The following is a 23715-nucleotide window of genomic DNA, read 5'->3' on the forward strand; positions in this document are numbered from 1 at the left end:
TTTTCTTTTTTTTTAAATATCAAGCTGCGTTCTGTTATATAAATTAAAAATGAGGTTCTTAAAAATCTCAACTTGACCAGATATGGAACAATTTAAAAATCTTTACAGATGTATTGAGAAAAATGAGGCTTAAAAAAAAGCAACGTTTGTCATTACCAAAAAGAGACGTCTTTAGATAAACATACTAAAAGCCCCACGCGGCATAGATAAGGCAGATAGTTCTACCCTTCTGGTCAATGGAAAAAAAAAGCAAGCACTTAAGGTCTTCAGCTCCAATCTTTTGTTCATTTCTTATTGCTGGAATTTTGTATTCGATTCTGTTAGATGACTAAACCAGTCAGGTGGGAGAGATGTAAGCCGGCACTTAACTCAGCCCCGCCCTGGTCTGCCTTGGGAGCGGAGGAATTCTCGGGTGGGGGGCGGGTCCCCGCTTCTCTTTGCCATCTTTCGGTTTAGGGTTTTCTGGGGGTCTGCCTCGGTAACTGAAGTTGCAGCGGTAACCACGGTGAAGTGGCTGTTGCCTTTGGGTCTCATCTCCTTGATTTTCCTTATCTGCAGTGCCATCTCTCAGGCTCTTCTTGGCGAGGAGGCGCCTGCGGAATCGCGGTCTGTAGCGCCCGAACATATTGTCGCACTGGTCTGTCTGGCTGTCCTGCACGCTGGTCGTCAGCAGCTTCCGTCACTTTAGGGCAGTCCGGTGTACACATACATTTCCTTCCGTGTCATGAAACCATTTACGCTTCTTAGAGTGAACCATTTACTGTTCTCAAAGCCTTCCCTGGTGAGGATCTTTTCGTCCCTGCTGGCAGGTGTCCCCATGCGAGGCTGCAAGGCCGCTGCCCATGGCGCGGGGCTTGGTGTAGGCCGCGCTGAGAGCAGGGGTGGTGGGTGGCTGCTGGGTCTCAGCCTTTGTGCTTAGGGCAGTGGCGATGGTGCCTGGGCGCCTGCAGCGGCTGGGCTCCTGCGGTGGGTGGGGGCTGCTGGTAACTCGGGGTGCGCGGGTGGCGGGGCTACCCAGGGCTGTGTGGGGTCCGCCCTCTGCTACAGATGGAGCTCCATTTTGAGCTAGTCTTTGTGAGTGCTGCGAGATAGGGAACCCATTTCAGTGGTCTGTGCATGCTTCTCTCATTTGCCCAGCACTAATGATTGGAGAGACAGTCTTCCTTATTGGCTGTTTTGGCTTCCTTGGCAAATGTTAGTTGATTGTATACACGGGAATTTGATTGAGGGCTTTCTACTCTTTTCCACTGGTTGGCATGTCTGCTTTTGTTCCAGTGCTGTTTTTATTAGCACGGCTTTGTGGTGTAGTTTGAAATCCAGAAGCATGGTACCTCCGGCTTTGTTCCTTTTTTTTCAAGACTATTTAGCCTCTTCGGGGCCCTTTGTGGTTCTACACAAATTTTGGTGTTCTTTCTTCTAATTCTGTGAAGAATGTTATTGGTATTTTTTTTTTTTTTTAAGGATTTATTTATTTGACAGATAGAGACCACAAGTAGGCAGAGAGGCAGGCAGAGAGAGAGAGGAGGAAGCAGGCTCCCTGCCGAGCAGAGAGCCCGACGCGGGGCTCGATCCCAGGACCCTGGGATCACGACCCGAGCCGAAGGCAGAGGCTTTAACCCGCTGAGCCACCCAGGCGCCCCAATGTTATTGGTATTTTGATTGGGATTGTGTTGAATGTGTAGACGGCTTTGGGCAGTATGGCCATCTTTTTTTAAATTTTTTTTTTAAGATTTTATTTATTTATTTGACAGACAGAGATCACAAGTAGGCAGAGAGGCAGGAAGAGAGAGAGAGGAGGAAGCAGGCTCCCTGCTGAGCAGAGAGCCCGATGCGGGACTCGATCCCAGGACCCTGAGATCATGACCTGAGCTGAAGGCAGCGGCTCAACCCACTGAGCCACCAAGGCGCCCCAGTATGGCCATCTTAACAATATTAATTATTCTGATCCAAGAACACAGGGTATCTTTCCGTCTTTCTGGATAAATTCTGTAGTTTTTATTGTAGAGATCTTTACTTCCTTGTGTTCAGATTATTCCTAAGTAGTTTATTTATTTTTTGATGTTATTGTGAATGGGATGGTTTTATTTATTTTCAGATTCTTTATCATTAGTGTAAAAGAATAATTGATTTCTGTATGTTGATTTTGTATCCTGCTACTTTAGCGAAATTGTTGATGATATTTTGGTTGTTTCTAGTAATTGATTTTACAAATAAGTTCACGGGGCGCCTGGGTGGCTCAGTGGATTAAGCTGCTGCCTTCGGCTCAGGGCATGATCTCAGGGTCCTGGGATCGAGCCCCGTGTCGGGCTCTCTGCTCTGCAGGGAGACTGCTTCCTCCTCTCTCTCTGCCTGCCTCTCTGCCTACTTGTGATCTCTCTCTCTGTCAAATAAATAAATAAAATCTTTAAAAAAATAAATAAATACAAATAAGTTCACAATAAATAATGTTTATAAGTAATTTCATACTTTTCCAGTGTATATTTGGGATAAATTCTTAGAGGTGGAAACATCAAAGGGCAAAACCATGTTTTTTGGTAACTATTTTGACAGAGTTTAATATTTAGAATAGTTTTATGTTCACAACAGTATTGAACAGAAGGTTCAAGGGCACATGCCTGGCTCAGTTGGGTAAGCGTGGGAGTCTTGATTTCAGCTCAGGTCATGATCTCAGGGTTTTGAGAATGAGGGTCGTGAGATTGAGTCCCATGTAGGGAGTTTGCTTGAGACTGAGATTTTCTCTTCCTCTGCCCACACCACCCACTCCCACACACCCTCTTTCTCTAAAATAGCTAACTAACTAGCTAAATAAATATCTTGCAAAGAAAAAAGAAGGTGCAGAGATTTCCCATATACTTCCGCCCCCATACATCTACAACTTCCCCTATTATCAGAATCCCCCACCAGAGTGGTGCATTTGTTGCCAGTGAAGAACCTACATTGATACATCATTGTGTGATGCAAAGTCCCTAGTTTATATTAGGGTATGGTCTAAATGGCATTGTGCATTCTGTGGGTTTGGCCAAATGTATAATGACCTGTATCCATCATTATAGTATACAGAACATTTTCCCTGCCCTGATAATCTTCTGTGCTCTGTCTAGTCATCCCATGCCCCCCAAATCCCTGGCAAGCGCTGGTCTTTTCATTGTCTCCATAGTTTAGCTTTTTTCCAGAATGTCATATGTGATACGTCATATATGATTGGAATCATATAGTATGTAACCTTTTTAGATGGGCTTCTTTTACCCAGTAATATACATTTAAATTTCTTCCATGTTTTTTCATTTTTTTTTTTAGTGCTGAACAGTAATTCACTGTCTGGATGTATCACAGTTCATCTATTTACCTACTGAAGAATGTCTTGATTGCTTCAGAGTTTTGGTAATTATTAATAAAGCTGTTACAAACTTTTTTTAATGTAGATTTTTTGTGTAAACATACTTTTTTTTTCAACTCCTTTGAGTAAATATTAAAGAGTGAGATTGCTGAATAGTATGGTAAGAATATTAACTTTTGTAAGAAACTGCCAAAGTGTCTTCCAAAGTGGTAGGATCACTTTGCATTCCCACCAGCAAAGAAAGAGAGTTTCTGTGGCTCCTCATCCTTGTCAACATTTGGTGTTGTCAGTTTTTGATTTTGATCCTCCTAGTAAGTGTGTAGTGGTATCTGATTGTTTTGGTTTGCATTTCCCTGATGATACATGATATGAAGCTCGTTTTCATGTGCTCATTTGCCATCTGTGTGTCTTACTTGGTAAGGCGCCAGTTAAAGTTTTTGGCCCACTTTTAAATTGAGTTGTTTGTTTCATATTGAGTTTTAAATGTTCTTTGTATATTTTGGGTAACAGTCTTTATTATGTACTTTTTGCAAATATTTTTCTCCATCTGTAGCTTGTCTTTTCATTCTCTTGATAGTATATTTTGCAGGCAGAAAGCTTTAATTTTAGTGAAGTCCTGCTTGTTATTTATTTCTTTCATGGATCATGCTTTTGCTGTTGTATTTAAAAAGTAATTTCCACCCCTAAGTGGCCTGAGGTCACCTCTGAAAATAGTTCGCTATTTGCTCGACCCAGAAAATTCTACAAAATCATGCAACTCAAGAGGTTCAAATGTTTGTGTTTACTTTAAGAAAACACTTGAAACTGCCCAGGTCATCAAGGGTATGTGTATCTGAAAATCCACCCAGTATCTGAAAGATGTCACTTTGCAGGAGCAGTATGTGCCATTCTGTCACCATAATGGTGGAGTTGGTAGGTGTGCCCAGCCAAACAGTGGGCTGGACATGGGGTCAGTGGCCCAAAAAGAGTGCTGAATTTTTACTGCACATGCTTAAAAATGCAGAGAGTAATGCTGAACGTGAGGATTCGGATGTTGATTTTCTAGTCATTGAGCACATCCAGGAGAACAAAATCCCCAAGATGTGGAATAGAATTTAGGGCTTATGGTTGGATTAACCCATACATGAGCTCTCCCTGCCATACTGAGATGATCCTTACTGAAAAAGAGCAGATTGTTCCTAAACCAGAAGAGGAGGTTGCACAGAAGAAAAAGACATCTCAGAAGAAACTGAAGAAACAAAAACTTATGGCCCAGGTGTATATTCTGCATAGAATAAATGCAAATAAAAATAAAAAGAGAGGGGCGCCTGAGTGTCTCAGTGGGTTAAGCCTCTGCCTTCAGCTCAGGTCATGATCCTGGAGTCCTGGAATCGAGTCCCACATCAAGCCCATCAGGCTCTCTACTCAGCAGGGAGCCTGCTTCTCACTCTCTCTCTTCCTGCCTCTAGCCTACTTGTGTTCTCTCTCTCTGTCTTTCTCTGTCAAATAAATAAATAAAATCTTTAAAAAAAATAAAAAGAGGAAAAATGATTTCCAAACCCAAGGTCATCTAGATTTTCTCTTATGTGGGCTTTAAGGAATTTTATAGGTTTGCAGTTTACATTTACCTCCGTGATCCTTTTTGAGTTAAGTTCTTACTGTAAGGGTGCAAAGTCTGTGTGTAGTTTCGTTTATTTGTTTTTTTAAATGTAATTTAATTTTTTTTTTTTTGGTTTGGATGTTCATTTATTTCAGTACTGTTTATTTAAAAGACATTCTTTTCTTCATTGTATTGCCTTTGCTCTTTTGTCAAAGATCACTTGACTATATTTATGTGGGTCTGTTTCTCAGCTCTCTATTCTGTTCCATTGATCTTCACTAACTCACACATTCACTAGTACCACATAGTTTTATAGTATCATGAAGTCGCATAGTGTCAATCCTTAGACCTTGTTGTTTGGCTTTAATATTGCGTTGACTGTTTTGAATCTTTTGCCTCTGCGCTTAAACTTTAGAATCAGTTTGTTGATATCCACAAAATAACTGAGATATTGATTAGGATTGTACTAAATCTGTAGATCAAGTTAGGAAGAACTGACATTTTGACAATATTTGAGTCTTTCTATTCATGAACATGGAATATAGTTTCCATTTATTTAGTTTTTCTTTGATTTCACTCATCAGAACTTTGCAGTTTTTCTAATATAGATCTTGCATGTATTTTGTTAGATTTATACCCAAGTATTTTGGTTTTTGGAGGTGCTAATGTAAATGGTAACGTGTTTGTAATATCAAATTCAACTTGTTCATAGTTGATTGATTGACTTTTTAACTTTCTATCCTGAAACCTTGCTATAATCACTTATTAATTCTATATTTTTTCCATGTTATTGCCAAGCTGTTATCTTAATGGCTGTTGCAGTTTGCATTTCCATTTGAAATTGACAAACATTCCTATTCTTAACACTTCCCTAGCAGATTTTTTTGTCAAACTTTTAGATTTTGCCAGTCTGATAGGTGAGAAATGTTTCCTCACTATAGAGGTATTTAGAATTTCTCTTATTAAGTGAGGCTGGCCATTTTTTTTTTTTCCTTTAAGGGCCATTTCTGTGTTCTTGTTCTGTGAACTACCTATCCATACCCTTTCATCAAAACCCTACTGGATTGTTGCTCTTTTTATCTGAGGTTTTGGGGAGCTCTTATTATATCATTTATGCTGGACTTCTGTCCCACCCCCTCATCAGTTATAAATAGTTTCTCCAAGTCTTTATGTACATTTTAAGAAACACTGTACTCTGGTCTACAGACACTTTTATTTTTTATTTTTATTTATTTAATTACTTATCTATTTATTTAAAAGATTTTGTTTATTTACTTGACACAGGGAGAGAGAGAAGAAGAGAGAGACAGTGAGAGAGGGAATACAAGCAGGGGGAGTGGGAGAGGAAGAAGCAGGCTTCCTGCTGAGCAGGGAGCCCGATGCGGGGCTCAATCTCAGGACCCCAGAATCATAACCCAAGCCAAAGGTAGAGACCTAATGACTGAGCCATCCAAGTGCCCCTTAGTTTTATTTTTTTAAAGATTTATGTATTTATTTAAGAGAGAGAGAGAGCATAAGCTGGGACGAAGAGCAGAGGGAGAAGCAGACTCCCCGTTGAGCAGGGACCCTAATGTGGAGCTTGACCCCAGGACCCTGGGAATATGATCTGATCCAAAGGCAGACTCTTAACTGACTGAGCCATCCCTGCAGGATACTTTTAAATTATTAGTTAATTATTCATTCTTCTTTCTTGAATTGTTATTTGTTATTGAGATGTTGGGAGGATTTCCCTGATCTCAGGTTGAAAAGGTATTCATTTATATCTTCTTCTAATTCATACAAAATTTTAATTATTTTTTAAAAGAGATATTATTTTTAAGTAATTTGTAAACCCAACTTGAGGCTCAAACTTATGATCCCGAGATCAAGAGTTGCACACTCTACCAACTGAGCCAACCAGTTGCCCCATAAAATTTTAATTATAATTATTATTTTTTAACTTTAAATATTTGATCTTTTTGAAGTTCATCTTAGTGCATGGTGTGAGATACAGGTCTAATTTTGCCTTAGCCAAAAGGCTTTCCAGTTGTTCTGAAGCCAGTTATTAGAAAGTTTGGTAGTTTCTATTCACCGCAGAGTTTGAGAATACAGATTTTAAGAGTCTCTCAGTTTTTTAGAACAAAGCGAAACACTTTGTTACACACACACACACACACACACACACACATAAAGTTTCCTGATGTGGAAAATAAATTTGCCTACAAAAATTAAAAAAACTCAGGAATGATGGTTTTGAAATAAATGTTAACACATACTTAACCTGGATCCCAAATTAATTATCTTTCAAGTCTTTTTAACTTTATCCCATAGATTTAATTCCAAGTTTGACAATTTAGAGTTTTTGGAGAGTAATATTCTCTAAGTCTTATTAAAGAAAAATAAAGTTAAAAATTGGTTTGTCAAAATATAAATATTAATTCTCTATGTATTCCATTGAAGACTTTTCAATAAATGAAGATCAAATATAAAGTAACAAGCATTTAATAAGTATCTGGACATGATCCAAGCTAAAAATTCAGAAAAAAACAAGTTTTTTTAAAAAAAATAACAATTTAACCCAAATGTAACATCGTTGCCGATTATAGTCTCAAGTTGTTTTCATCTACCCACTTTGAAAATCAGCATGAGCACAGGCAGTTAGAATCAAATAAATAGTCTTAGAAATAATTTTGTTCAATTTCTGTATTTCTTGAGGGTACAATTATTGCCCACATTGGTGCTCTCCAGCTAAAGACCATGAAGAACACACCTGTAGTTAGACAGTTTGGATTCATACTTATTTGTAATGAGCCATTGAGGGAGACCACACAACTGGTCATGGGAAATCGCAGGGCATCTCAGTAAGAGTGTTGGACAGGATTTTTAAAATAGGATTTCAATGATGCTTAGGTGATTTGGGGGGGGAAATGTCAGGAATCTTAAATTTTTGTTCTGAGGCCTTGTTCTGGATTGGGTGCTGTCAGGAAGCAGGGCTAATTCTGGTTGGGCATTTAGTGTATTTTACTTAGAGGGAGGGGAGACTAGAGGGAAGCAAAACTTGGTAGCATTCATTATATTAGTCAAGATAAGGAGATGTTGAATTGTTTTTCTTGTTTGGACAATGTTTACATTTTTCTCTGTGTTCAGACATGATTATAGAGTGATCTTATTTCCGTCTTTTTTTTTTTTAAATTTGAGTATATTTGACACAATGTTACTTTAGTTTTAGGTCTACAACATAGACCTCTATGATTCAGCCTCTCTGTAGGTTATGCTATGCTCACCCCAAGTGTAGCCACCATCTGTCACTGAACAACACTGTTCTAGTACCATTAACTATATTCTGTATGCTGTGCCTTTGATTCCTGTGACGTACTCACTCCAGTCTTGTTTCTGTCTTGATAACATGGTCAGAGAGTGCTTTCTCTGATGCTGGTGTTCTGTGAGAAACTGTTCAGGATAGTTTCCAGGTGTCAGGAGCTGCTTTTCCCTTTTGCACTCCCAAAAAAAAAAAAAAAAGCAGAATTGTTTCCCTTTTTTGTTAGGTTTATACAATAAAATATACCTGAATCAGTCAGGGTAACTAGTTCCAGCTGCTGTAGCAGATAATCCCTAAATCTCAGTTGCCTAACACAATGCTTTTCTCATGCACACAAAATCCAAGACAGACTTTTCTTCCTGGGCCAATCTTCAGGCCTCATCCATCTCGTGCACCACATGCAGCCATGCCCACATGTGGCTTCCAAATACGCCGCAGGAGGAGAAGAGAAAGTGGAGAAAGCACACCGGGTCGTTAAATACCTCACTGTCGAAGTGACACACTTCACTTTTCTTATATTCCTTTGTCCAAGAATAGTCAGTCATTCCACATAGCTTTTAGAGGTTCTACTAGTCAGGATTCTCCAGAGAAGCAAAACAGAACTGAGGGTGTCTGTGTGTAGAGAGAGATTGAGAGAGAGAGGGAGGACTTTATTTTAAGGAAATGGCTCACATGATGATAGAGGCTGGCAGGTCCAAAATCTGCAGGGTAGGGTCTAACAGGCAGGACACCCAGGAAGCACATCACAGTTGAAGTCTGTAGGACCTCTGCTGGCGGAGTTCCTTCTGGTTCTGAGATCAGCCTTTGTTCTATTTGGTACTTCATTTGATTGGATGAGGCCCACCCACACTGTGCAGGGCAATCTGATTTACTCCAAGTCCACTGACACAGATATTAACCTCATCCAAAAAACACCTCCCCAGAAACATCTAGAAAAAATGTTTGACCAAATATCTAGGCACCAGGGCGCAGACAGACTGACACATAAAAATTAATCATCATAGGGAGGTATGTGATTTCTGTCTGGATTTTCTGCCAAACCACTTGGAATTGGCAATTTGCAGCCTGAGTCTTTGGTTGCCAGCCAGCTTTCTTGACAAAACTCTCCTTTTACTGATATATATGTTTTCAGTAAAAACGCATATTTTATAAACATAAGTTTATTCACATTTTAACGCAGTGCAAAACCCTTCCATTTGTCTAACCTGATTTTATATGCCGTGTGATAGGCAGGATGTGTATTGTTATTTCCATCTTACAGATGAAGAAATTAAACTAAGGTGACTTATATGGGGTTACACGGTAAGGAAGCAAGAGCCCTGAGTCCAGAAATCCAATCTTCACTTCTTTTATCCACCACAGACACATATATAACAAAACAAATCAAAGGGAATAAAATAAATCATTCTTGGAATTTTGGATTTATATCATCTGCTAATAGGGAAAAATGTAACCTTGCATATTATTAAGATATGAGCATAACAATTGACATAATTTCAGTTCTTAAGTGTAATGGCAATATCATGGAGTATTTAGGCTTTCTGTAGTATGTGAGGAATGATTAGTGCAAAAGGTAATGAGGTGGCATGATGTGGATTAACTATATTTAGGGCTTTTAATAATACTTGAACTCACTGGCATGAGACTTGTAAGAGGAGTTCAGTTGTGAGCAAACTCAGCGGACCTGCCAGGATTTCCAAAATAAGTGCTATCCAATTGCCCACTTCTGAGTGTAAGAGCCAGTGGCGGGATCATGCTGATGGCTTCCGTGTAGCTTCTAAGGCTCTGCCAAAACATCATGCATTGCTAAAACCAGTTTCAGGAAAACCACACTCTTCATAGTGGTTTCAAATATACATTTATATATAAGCTGAATAGAGCACGATCTGAATTCACGGTGATAACTCTTTTTAATTCCTTTAAAGATGGCATATCCCTGGCGCACAGGAGGGTAATGCCAGTGAGTCAGAAACATGCCCACAGGAGAAGATTTGGTTCAAAATGAGCCTGTAGGGCATTTTGGAGAAAATCATATTTGATCATGATGACAGAAACTTAAAATAGCCTCTCTTCATTGTGCCAGTCTTCCTCCTTGTATCTACTTTTTACTAGCAAGGCCAAGGAGTCAGCAACGGACAAAAGATTTCTGTGACTTTAGTAGGAAACCGATGTTGAAGTATTAACCCTACTTTTTCTGGCACCTGAGCTGACGTTCGGTTTATGGGAGGGAAGTGAGATCAAGAAATCGTGGGGCCGGCTAAAAGAGGGAGCAGGTGCCAGCGGATCAGAGCTGAGGAGAATGCCACGTTGGCTGGATGATTGCATGTGTGTGAGCCATAATACATCAAAAAATTCCCTAAATTGTTCTCTCTCTCTCGCCAGTGTTTTCTATTGATTCATGTTTGTTCTGTATTTATATCTGCTGTTAAGAACGACACTGAAGAAGAGGGGACTGTGGGTGGAATCAGTACTTGGGATTTAAAAAAAAAGCTTCAGCATTATTTTCTTGGTTGTCACATTTCACTGATTCAGAACAACGGGTGATTTCTCTCTCTATACCTTTAATTATGTTTGCTGTCAGAGACATAAGCCGTAGGAAAGGACAGGACAGCAACTTTATTTTAAACTGGGCTGAGTATCACTAAATCTCCCCAATTCCTATGAGCTCGAGGATTATTGTTCTCTAAGAAATATTATGTATTTAGGTTTTTGTTTTTTTTTTTAAGTTTAACTTTTGAGTTGTAAAGTAACCACTTTACTCTTAAAACATTAGTCAGAGTGGGGAATAGAACTATAATAATTAGGTAACATTTTATAAATATGCACAGAGTGGGTATTCTGTTATGGTAGTAAAGTCCACAGATTAAAAACAGCATGCGGGGCGCCTGGGTGGCTCAGTGGGTTAAAGCCTCTGCCTTCGGCTCAGGTCATGATCTCAGGGTCCTGGGATAGAGCCCCGCATCGGGCTCTCTGCTCAGCAAGGAGCCTGCTTTCCTCTCTCTCTGTCTGCCTCTCTGCCTACTTGTGATCTTTGTCTGTCAAATAAATAAATAAAATCTTTAAAAAACAAACAAACAAAAAAAACCTGAGCATGCATAAGGAGTAGAATATGTGCTAAACATTGTATCTGAAGTAATATGAAGTAGACTTTAAGCAACTTATATTTAATACTCATAAGGGAATCTTTTCCCTGTATACGAAAATCCTATTGTACTTCAGAGTATCTACCCCAATTGATGATGTGTGATAAAAATATATTTATAAGGCCTAATTTCTTTCTCTGACATAAGAGTAAGGTGAATGTTCATTTTCTTTTTTAAGAGATTTTAATACTAGTATTAGTTTTTTCTTTTTTAAGGAAAAAATTTTAAGAAAAATTTAAAAGAAAATTTTTTTTAAAATTTAAAAAAAAATTAAAAGAAAAATTTTTTAAAAAAAATGAGATATAATTGATACACAATATTACATTAGTTTCAGGTATGCAACATAATCATTTGAGAGTTTGGTAAAAATAGTTTCTCTCGTGGGCAGGCCTCATTAAGAAGTACAGATTGCCTTGGGTCTATTTCCAAATTAGTTACTTGTCCCTTCCCCTGCTGGAAGTGAAGTGCATTTTCTCGTTTTCAGTATGAGATTCAGGTGGGGATCCTGGAGAAATTTTTTGTGGCACTTCCCTGAAATGGAAGGGGGCGTCCCCACCCAGCGCTCACTCACACCATTTATAGGGAATGTGCCGCTGGTTTTCCAAGCAAGGACACGGTCACCTCCTTGACAGTGCTAACAAACACACTAGCTGTCTCTGCAAAAGCCTGTACCCAAGGTCAACTGACATGTTCCAGCTTATGAACAAGCAAGGCTCTGCATTCTGCTAACCCAAGATAGGAGCCCGAGACTCCATCTAGTTTATGCCCACAGCCCCTTCTCCTTGTCATAAGATAACCTGAATTTTGCTTCGTTCTGATGTTAAGTCTCCAACCCAAAGTGAACATGGGGTGTATGTTACATATATCTTTTTTTTTTTTTAAGATTTATTTATTTGCCAGAGAGAGAGAGAGCACACACAAGTAGGCAGAGAGGCAGGCAGAGAGAGGAGAGAGAAGCAGGCTCCCCGCTGAGCAGGGAGCCCGATGTGGGACTCAATCCCAGGACCCTGTGATCATGACCTGAGCCAAAAATAGCGGCTTAACCAACTGAGCCACCCAGATGTCCCATATATATCTTTGCTCAATGCGCATTCTCCATCTTTCCTTGTGAACTCATGAATAGTCATATTTCCCTGCCCTTTTCACCAATTTGTATGCAATCTCAACCTCTGTGAGTATAAAAACTTGTTCTTTCCACCTTCAGGGAGGCAGATTTCGGAATGCTCCCCTCTGATTAGGCTTCCTTCTGATAATTCTCATGAGGTTTCCCTTATGATAATAAAATTTTCTCTGCTTCAAAAACAAACACACATGGGGTGCCTGGGTGGCTTATTGGGTTAAGCCTCTGACTTCGGCTCAGGTCATGGTCTCGGGGTCCTGGGATCGAGCCCCACATCAGGCTCTCTGCTCAGCGGGGAGCCTGCTTCTCCCTCTCTCTCTCTCTACCTGCCTCTATGCCTAATTGTGATCTCTGTCAAATAAAGAAATAAAAATCTTAAAACAAACAAAGAAAAGCCATAATGATTCAATATTTGTATACAATGCAAAATGATTACCACAAATAAGTCTAGTTAATATTTGTCACCATACATGGTTGCAGAATTTTTTTCTTGTGATGAGAACTTTTAAGATCTATTCTCTTAGCAACTTCCAAATTCTCTGAATCTATCAGCTTGGTGTGTTTTGTTTTGTTTTGTTTTGCTTGTTTGCTTTTGTTTTTGTTTTAGATACCATACCATATGATCTCACATGTAAGTGAGATCATATGGTATGTGCTTTCTCTGACTTATTTCACTTAGCATAATGCCCTCATTGTGTATCCATGTTATCACAAATGGCAAGATTCCATTCTTTTCGGTGGCTGAATAATACTCTATTGCATGTATATCACATTTTCTTTTTTTAATCTGTCAGTGGACACTTAGGTTGTTGCCATGTCTTGGCTACTGTAAATAATGCTGCAGTGGACATAAGGGTGCATATGTCTTTTCAAGGTAGTGTTTTCATTTTCTTCAGATAATCACTCAGAATTGGATTGCTGGATCATATGGTAGTTCTGTTTTCAGTTTTTTTGAGAAAGCTGTTGATCATCTGTGTATCTTTTTAGGAAAAATGTCTGTTCAGGAAAATTCTCTGCCCATTTTTTAAATGGGATTATTTGGGGTTTTTTTGCTATTGAGTTGTAGAAGTTCTTTATATATTTTGGATATTCACCCCTTCTCAGATACATGATTTGCAAATATTTTCTCTTATTCAGTAGGTTGAATTCTCATTTTGTTAATTGTTTCCTTTGCTGTGAAGATGATTTTTTTTTAGTTTGACATAGTCCCACTTATTTATTTTCACTTTTGGTGTCAGTTCCCAAAACTCACTGTCAAGACTAATGTTAAGGAGTTTACTGCCTATGTTTTCTTCTAGGAATTTTATGGTTTCACATCTTACATTCAAATCTTTAATTCATTTTGAGTTAATTTTTAACTCAATTTTATTGAGTTAATTTTATTAAGCCCAATTTAATTCTTTTACATGCGGCTGTCCAATTGTCCCTATATTATTTATTATAGAGACTGTTCGTTCCCCATTGTATATTCTTGCCTCCTTTGTCATAAATTAATTGACCATACACGTATGGTTTTATTTCTGGGCTCTCTATTTGTTCCATTGATCAATGTGTCTGTTTTTATGCCAAATACCGTATTGTTTCAAGTTAGTATAGCTTTGTAATGTTGTTTGAAATCAGGCAGTGTGATGCTTCAGCTTTATTCTTCTTTCTCAAGATTGCATTGGTTATTTGGGGTCTTTTTTGTGTCCATGCAAGTTTTAGGATTGTTTGTTCTATTTATGTGAAAAATGCCATTGGAATTTTGATAGGGATTGCATTAGGTAGTAGGTTGCTTTGGGTAGTATGGATATTTTAACAGTGTTCTTTCAATCCATGAGCACGAAATATCTTTCCATTTTTTGGTGTGTCTTTTAAAATTTCTTTCATCAATGTCTTATAGTTTTCAGAGTATTGAGGAATTTCACCTCCTTGGTTAAATTTATTCCTAGGTATTTTAATTCTTTTCCATACAACTGTAAATGGGTTTGATTGTTTTCTTAATTTCTCTTTCTGGATTGTTAGTGTAGAGAAATGCAACAGATTTCTGCAATTGTTTTTGTATTTTACAACTTTACTGAATTCTTTCATTAGTTCCAACAATTTTTTGGTGACATCTTTAGGGTTTTCACTACATAATACCATGTCATCTGTAAATACAGCAAATATTTTCTGTTTAACATTTTATTGCTTATTAAGCAAAGGTTTAACCATATGATTGTCAGATTTGTATGGCTTTTCTAGAAAAATAAACCATTTTTGTTTAAATTAGATTATGGTAGCCAACTGATCAGATGTAAGTTAATGATGATTCTGAAAAACAACTTCTATGATCTAATGGATACCAGTGGGTATGAAGAATTGTTCATTCAATGTTATTTTATAATATTTTTCCTATATGGTGATTTTGCTTATGTGTAGGAGACTCTCATTAATATTTCTATCACCCAGTAAGAAGACTTATCACTCTTTTATATACTACTTATTCCTGAAGAGGTGTTACTTGATATTGTTTTTCAAAGGGAATATCATACAGAAGAATTCTATAATGCGTAAGACCTCACACGAAATCACTATGATATTTAGCCTGTAAAATACAAATCCCATTTTGTTAATGCAAGAAGCTAGTGTGGTTTGAATAGAAGTGGTAGAGGTTGGAGTATATAGGCCTTTAGACCATGATTAGGAGTTTGAATTTTCCTCTGTATAAGTCAAAAACAGGAAAGACATTGGCAGGTTTTGAACAATGGTGTGAAATTATCTGATTTTTTTAAAAAAAGATTTTATTTACTTATTTGACACAGAGATCACAAGTAGGCAGGGAGGCAGGAAGGGGGTGGAGGGGGGAGCAAGCTCCCTGCTGAGCAGACAGCCTGATGCGGGGCTCAATCCCAGGACCCTGGGATCATGACCTGAGCTGAAGGTAGAGACTTAACCCACTGAGCCACCCAGGCACCCCAATTATCTGATTTTTATTTTAAAATGTTTACTTTGGCTACTGTGTAGAAAATTGCCTAAAGTAGAACAAAAGCAGAAGCAAGGAGAAGCAATAGGAGGCTCCTGGAATAGCCTGGTTGTGCAGGTGGCTGTGTGGGGAGACATGCTGGATTTAGGATATCTTCAAAGGTAGGACTGTCAGGACTTACTGGTGGATTAGATGTGGGGGGCATAGGTATGAGGACAAATAAGATGAGTCCTAGGTTTTAAGCTTGAGCAAATACACAGAATGTGGTACTAATTATCAGTTATCAATCTAGACTAAAAATTTAATTCACTTAAAATTATTAAAACATTTAAAAATCACATTCTTCATTCAATATTATTACTTTTAAAAGCCAGAGAGGCGTGTAAGGTATGGTCAACTAATTATCCTGCATTGATGTTGAAATTACATCATTAGAAATTTGAAGATAAAATGATTAAGTGGTAAAAGACTTCCAGGCTTTCTTATAACACTTCTGCTTGTAACATGGTTATGGTAGACTCCTGGGTCAATGGGCAATAGGATCAACTCAAAGGACATTATGGACTCCATTTCTATCCTCCATTGGCTTTATATTCTTCTTTGTGGGATTCTTACTCGTTAGGCCAGGTAGGTTTCAAATAGGATCCTGTTTGGGTTGAATCTTTCAGAAAGAGAACAATAAATAAAATGCTAAGTGAAGACAACTTCTTAATGCATTTCAATATTTCCTATCTGATATTGAACTTGACCAAGATGGGAACAAATATAGAGGCAACGTAAGCGTCCTTTCCCCCATATTCTTAGATAATTTTATATTCGAAGAACTAAAATAGAACCATGTAGGTCTCTGATGTTTAATTGCAGAATGAAGTGCAAAATACCAGTACTGAATTGGTCCATTTTTATTTCTGTCTTCCAATTTTATTTTTCAGTGGAAGAAAGGTGACACATAATATGACTGGCACTGTGTGTTCTCTTCTGGGCTTTCCCCAGATAATAAAGAACAGCAAATAGTTTATCTGATCTTACATTGTGATAAAGATGATACACACTGTCTTGTACTCTAAACATTGATGTACAGAGCTGTAATCACATCTGACTGGTAGGCAGACCAGTTGTCTTTGTCTTCAATCTCTCTTCTTGTATTGCTGTGAAGTGCTGTCACAATGACTGATGGGGGGATTGAAGCTGTAAATTCAGGGGAATGATTCTTTTATACAAGCAGAAATGGTGTCTTTCTTGTAGAGCAATCCTTATGCGTAAGTAGAGTGGAAACCACCCACATGTGAATGGTTTCAGCTGTAAAGGAAGACAGCTTTAGTGCATTCCAAAATCTCTCTCTTACTCCCTTGGGGGTGTCCAGAATTACCCAGATGAAACTATAGTCTTTAATTCAAGCTTAAGTAAGGATGCAAATGACTTAAATGGGTGACATGTTAAGATCAAATTGCCATGACGCAAGTTTTGAGATAATTGGAGAAGAATACAAACTCATAAAACACTTGGAGCTAGAGAAAATGGAACTGTTATCAGAGCAGAGGAAAAAGGGCACTAAGGAAGAAAAAGTTGCCTACAACACAATTTTGTCTTGAATTGACCCCATAATTTTTCTCCAAGTAGTAGGCTGCCCTTTGAGTTTAGTTGTCTATATGCATCTGTAATTTTCTGTCATGGCTTTCTTCAAATTGTGTAACATGTAACCAACAACAAAAAAAGATTAGAAAACTTGCCTACATTTTCAATTTATTCAATTACCACTGATTTATCTGTTTCTGACATGTTTTCTATTAAGCAGGAGTCTTTCTAAACATGTAAAGTGTTACACCTTATTAATATTTGACAAAATTGACTATCTTTGGAAAGTTCTTCAACATTTTCATGGCAAAATAAAAACACAGGATCACAGAATCACATGTATTTTGCCTATTAAATTAAATTCATTGAACTTTTCTCTAGACTTTCTCTACCACAGAGGCAGCTTGAACTGATGAAACCAATAGGTTGTGAGACATGTGTTCTATTTCTTGGTGTATAATTTCCATTTCTACATTGAGCCTGTCTTACCTTATTTGAAAAATGGAAATAATATCTGCTATTCCCCAGCTCAAAGCAGTGTTATAATCAAATAGATTTTTAAAAGTTTATGCAAAGGGGGCAGGGACTTTTAGAATGGCAGAATTTGTCTGACTGCTTATTTCACTTAGCATAAAACTCTCCAGTTCTATTCATGTCGATGTCAATGGTAGGTATTCATCCTTTCTGATGGCTGAGAAATATTCCATTATATATATGAAGCACATTTTTTTAAAGTTCATTCATCTCTTGAAGGACATCTTGCCTCCTTCCACAGTTTATCTATTGTAGGCATTGCTGCTATGAACGTTGGAGTACATCTGTCCCTTCTTTTCACTACTTCTGTATCTTGGGGTAAATACTCAATAGTGTATTGCTGGGTTGTAGGATAGCTCTATTTTTAACTTCTTGAGGAACCTCCACACTGTTTTCCAAAGTGGCTGCACCAGCTTGCATTCCCACCAACATATGGTTTCACTCATATGTGGAATATAAGTAATAGTGTAGAGGACAATAGGGGAAGGGATAGAAAACTGAATGGGAAGATATCAGAGAGGAAGAGAAACCATGAGAGACTCTTGACTCCTGGAAACAAACAGGTTTTGGGAAAGGAGGTGGGAGGGGGAAGGGTATCTGGGTGATGGGCATTAAGGAGGGCACGTGATGTAATGAGCACGAGGTGTTAAATGCAACTAATGAATCATTGAACATTATATCAAAACTAATGATGTTCAATATGTTGGCTAATTGAATTTAGAAAAACACGAAAAAAAGTTGGAGTAGCAGAGTTTGGAGCTTGGTAGACTCTCTCCTTAGCAAGCAATTTATAAAAAAAATTAAGATTTTAAAACTGTTCTAAAGAATACAGAGAATGGAAAAAAATTAATTCAAGAAAATCTGCTAAATCTCTGTAAGAACAGAAAGAGTAGTGACATTAGAGTCATGATTTGCTTCCTTACACTGCCCCTATCAGCATCCCTGTTCTGTGCTAGGGAAGCTGTATTCCAGGTGTATATACCCAAGAAGACTGGCTCCTTCTCCCTCCAGCTCCTCATCTAGGGTTAAAGTTTCATTTCTGGAGACACATGTTGCCATTTCTCATCCCTCACAGTACCATGTCGGGGCATGGAGAGAATTGGATCTCTCCTCTTCCACCACTGCTCAAAGGCAAAAAGCTCCACTCCCACCTGATCCTAATATCCTTATGAAAATGTGAGAGAACCACAACAGTCTAAACAATTTTGAAAAGCAGTATGGTAGTATTCACAGTTGTTGATTGTAAAACTTAGCACAAACCTATAGTAATCAAGATAGTGTGGTACTGGTATATGGATAGACATAGAGATCAATGGGATAGAATTCAGAGTCCAGAAAGAAACTCACACTTAAAATCACTTGACTTTTGACAAAGACAACTCAGTCAAGGAAAGAAGAATATTTCAGTGAATAGTGCTGGGAAACTGAATTTATCCGCAAGCAGAAGAACGAAGTTAGATCCCTACCTCATACTGTATACGAAAATAACACAAAATGGATTATAAACCTAAATGTAAGAAGTAAAGCTATAAACATCTTAGAAGAAAAAGTCTTCATTATCTTGATTTGGACAATGTTTTTTTAAGTAGAATACCAAGAGTGTAAGCTACAGAAGAAAAAACAGATAAATTCGCTCTATCAAAATTTTAGAGCTTTTGTGCTGAAAACATCATCAAGAAAGTGAAAAGACAATCCACAGAATGAGAGAAGATTTTTGCAAGTTATATATCTGATAAGGCACCTGTATTTAATGTATCATCTATCTATACTATAATTCAATAATAAAATACCTAATAAATCAATTTAGAAAAAGAACATAGGATCTGAGTAGTCATTTCTTCAAAGAGGATTCATGGCCAGTAAGCACTGGAAATGATGCTCAATGCATTAGTCATTAGAGAACTGCAAATCAAAACTCCAATGAGATAATATCTCATGTTCAACAGATGGATATAATAAAAAAAAGTCAGACAGTTGCAAATATTAATTAGAGTGTGGAGAAACTGGAACTCTTTTATGTTGCTGGTGGGAATGTGAAAATGGTATGACTTTTTGGAGAATATTTTGGCATTTCCTCAAATTAAGGACAGAGTTCGTGTATGACCCAGCAGATCTACTTTTAAGTATCTACCAAAGATAAATGAAAGTACATATCAACACAAAAATCTTGCATATGAAAGTTCAGAACAAAATTACTCATAGTAGCCAAAAAGTAGAAATAAACTGAGTGTTCACTGATGAATGGAGAAATAAAATGTGTATAACCATACAGTGGAGTATTATTCAGTGATAAAAAGAAATCAGGTACTGATACATGCTGCAAAATAAATAAAACTTGAAAACATGCTAAGTGAAAAAAGTCAATCACAAAAGACCTCATGTTGTATGATCCTATTTATATAAAATGTCCACAATAGGAAGATCTGTAGAGGTTGGAAATAGTGGTTGCCTAAGGCTGGGGGAGGAGTGGGGCAGAGGTGAATAAGGGTATGGGCTTTTTAATTTGTTTTGTTTTTTGTTTTTTTGAGAAGACAAAATGATCTAAAATTAGATTGTTATGATGGTTGCATAAGCCTGTGAATACTACAGTAAAAAAAATATTGAATTGTACACTTTAAATGGGCAAATTATATGTTTAATTATATCTCAAGAAAGCTTTTCAAACAAGTAAAAAGGGTGGCATTAAAAAAACACTTATGTAAAACACTTAAGCTTTTAATATTGATGTACTTTTTGCTAATTATGTTTATCTTATAAGGAGGAAAAGGCAAAGCCATTTTTCTCTCAAAAACGATCTTTTGCTTCCATAAAATTATTCTAAGTGATTACACTATTTAACTTAAAGAAGTTCATTAAAACCTAACAGGGTCTCTCCTTTGTTGTAGTTCATATTTTAATGAGGGAGTAAGTTCATAGTAAATGTGTGGAAGAAATGAAACCTATTTTTTATTGTATAGGAATTTTTGAAGATGCATCTATCTACATCTGTGCAACTTAATAGAAAACATATTTTTCCCTGTGACATTTCAGTGGACAGACTACTTTAAATTCTTTTCAAAGACTTTTTTTGAGCAAATGAGAAAATTTCATCCTATAAACATCTTTATAATTTTTTAAAAGATTTTATTTATTTGAGAGTGATAGAGAGTGAGCATGAATGGGTGGAGGGGCAGAGGGAGAGGGAGAAGCAGACTCCCTGCTGAGCAGAGCTCCAGATAGGAGGCTGGATCCCAGGACTCTGGGATCCTGACCTGAGCTGAAGGCAGGCACTTAAAGATTGAGCTACCCAGATGCCTCACAGCATTATAATTTTTGGTACCATGGTTATGCTTTCATAAAAACTCAATTTGACAACAGTTAAGGATGAAAATATAAAATAATTCTGACATAACTCTTGCTATTATTCAAATATGTTGACTTTATATATAAAGTTAATTTCTCTACATCTTATCGGTCATTTTCATTCCAAGACCAAACTACCTACATTTTTGTGTCAGCCATTGCTGCCAAGTAAAAGTGTCTTGACTATGAACTGAAGAGCAGGTTCTTTGTCCAGAAAGAGCAACTGAAGAATTGAAAAAAATGTATATGATCTAGTGGATTACATTTTAATAAAATCAAATAATTAAAATAATAGATACTAAAAAATAAGAGAAAATATCACTTGAAGAAAGAGGAACAGAGATAAACTGTCTTCAATCTACAACTGTTTTTAATAACCACCATTTAACTCATTCTGACTCTGATGTCTTCTTAATATGATGAGAACTCACACTGAAATTTTGGATATTGAAAGGAAGTTCGTTTTAGGCCTGTTTAGAGCTTCTTGTTTCCTGGTTCTGCTGTGTTCTGCTGGTTAAGGTAGCCTTTAGAGTAACAGTTGGGAAACTTTTTATCTTATTATAAAGGATAAAGTAGAAAAGCTTTTTAGCTTTGTGACAACTACTCCAGTCTTGTAGTGTAGAAACAGCCGTAGGCAGTGTGTAATGAAGGGGCAATGGCTGTGTTCTAATAAAAGCTTATTTATAAAAACAGGCCAGTGGACCATAGATTGCCAGCCTGCTTTAGACTTTAATTTGCTTGGAACTCGTGAATTACTCCCTGTTTTAAAATGCTTTTTGCTAGAAACTCAGATATGTTTATTAGCGGGAGGGTTGTTTCCTTTGAATATGGGGCAGGAGGATGGTCTCATGATGATGTTCATTGGGAAACTAACTTCACTATATAAAAACAAACACTCTTTTGGTGTTCACCAAGAGTAAGGGGGACTTTTCTGTCAGGGATATTCCTTTAAAATGTTTCCCAACTCTTCATTTTTAGGTTCTTAAATGAATTTAAAAAAACTGTAGTATAATTTCTTACTTTTGACCAGAATATTTGATTTGTATTTATTTTTCAGGTCTTTAACAATTGGTTTATACCTGTGTTGCTACATTTAGCAAATAAAAATATAGGACTCTCAGTTAAATTTTAATTTTAGATAAACAACAAATACTTTTTTGGGGCATTTTAAGATTATTCATTTTTGAGTATAGTTAAGGCACAGTGTTATATTACTATCAGGTGTGACACTTAGTGATTTGACAAGTTTATATATTATGCTATGTTCACTGCAGGTATAGCTGCCATCTGTCCCATTACATTGTATTACAATATCGTTGACTGTATTCATTACGCTGTGTTTTTTATTCCTATGACTTATTCATTCTGTAACTTATTCATTCCGTAACTGGAAGCCTGTATCTCCCTTTTCCCTTCACTTGTTTTGCCCATCCCCCTCTGCCCTTCTCTCTGGCAACCATCCATTCTCTGTATTTATACCCTTCATTCTACTTTTCATTTGTTTATTCATTTTTTAAAATGTTTATTTTAATTTTACTTTTTTAAGTAATCTCAACACCTAAGGTAGGGCTTGAACTTACAACCCTGAGATCAAAAGTCATGTGCTCTATCAATTAAAGCCAGCCAGGCCCCCCATGTTTAGATTTTTTTAGATTCCATTTATGAGGGGAATCATATGGTATTTGGCTCTCTCAGTCTGACTTATTTTACTTAGCGTAAGACCCTTTAGGCCCAATCCATGTTGTCTGAAATGGCAAGATACCATCCTTTCTTATGACTGTATAATATTCCTTTGTGTATATATGCCACATTTTCCTTATCCATTCATTTTTTGATGGACACTTAGGTTGCTTCCATAGCTTGGCTATTATAAATAATGCTTTAGTAAACACATATATCTTTTCGAGTTAGTGTTTTTGTTTAGCCTGGATAAATACCCAATAGTGGATCATATGGTATTTCTTTCTTTCTTCTTTTTTTTTTTTTAGAACTCTCCATACTGTTTTCCACAGTGGCTACACTGACTTACATTGCCACCAACAATGCGTGATGTTTCTTTTTTCTCTACATCCTAGCCAGCACTTGTTATTTCTTGTCTTCTTGATTTTAGCCATTCTAACAGGTGTGAGGTGATATCTCATTGTAGTTTTGATTCATATTTCCCTGATGATGAGTGATGTTGAGCATCTATTTATGTGTGTGTTGTCCATCTGTATATCTTCTTTGGAAAAATGTCTATTCAGGTCATCTGCCCACTTTTTTTTTTATCAGATTTTTTTTTTTTTGTTTTTGAGTTGTATGTATTATGTGTTTTGGTAATTAACTCGTTATTGGATATATCATTTGCAAATATCTTCCCCCAGTCAGAAGGTTGTCTTTTTGTTTTGTTGATGTTTTCCTTTGCTATGCAAAAGTTTTTTATTTTATTTTTTATTTTACTGTAGTCCCAATAGTTTATTTTTGCTTTTGTTTCCTTGCTTTAGGAGATATATCTAAAAAAAGTTGCTATGGCTGATGTCAGAGATTGCTGTCTGTGTTCTTTTCTAGAATTTTTGTGGATTCATATCTCATGTTTAGGTCTTTAATCCATTTTAAATTTATTTATTTAAAATATTCTATTTATTTAGAGAGAGAGCACAAGCAGGGAGAGCAGCACGGGGAGAGGGAGAAGCCGGGTCCCTACTGAGCACCTCCCTGCTATGTGGGGCTCGATCCCAGGACCCTTGGATCATGACCTGAGCAGAAGACAGATGCTTAACTTACTAAGCCACCCAGGTGCCTGCATTTTAAATTTATTTTTTGTATGATGTCAAAAAGCATTTCAATTTTATTCTTTAACAGGT

General features: G+C 37.2%; 2 pseudogenes; one reads left to right on the forward strand and one right to left on the reverse strand.

Annotated features, from left to right (window-relative positions):
- Positions 1-320: 320 nt before the first annotated feature.
- LOC123936793 lies at positions 321-707 on the reverse strand (annotated as a pseudogene).
- A 3439-nt stretch (positions 708-4146) lies between these two features.
- Positions 4147-17013, forward strand: LOC123936794 (annotated as a pseudogene).
- The last annotated feature ends 6702 nt before the right edge of the window (positions 17014-23715 follow it).

The sequence above is a fragment of the Meles meles genome, chromosome 2 (genome assembly GCF_922984935.1).
Source record: "Meles meles chromosome 2, mMelMel3.1 paternal haplotype, whole genome shotgun sequence".
Lineage (NCBI taxonomy): Eukaryota > Metazoa > Chordata > Mammalia > Carnivora > Mustelidae > Meles > Meles meles.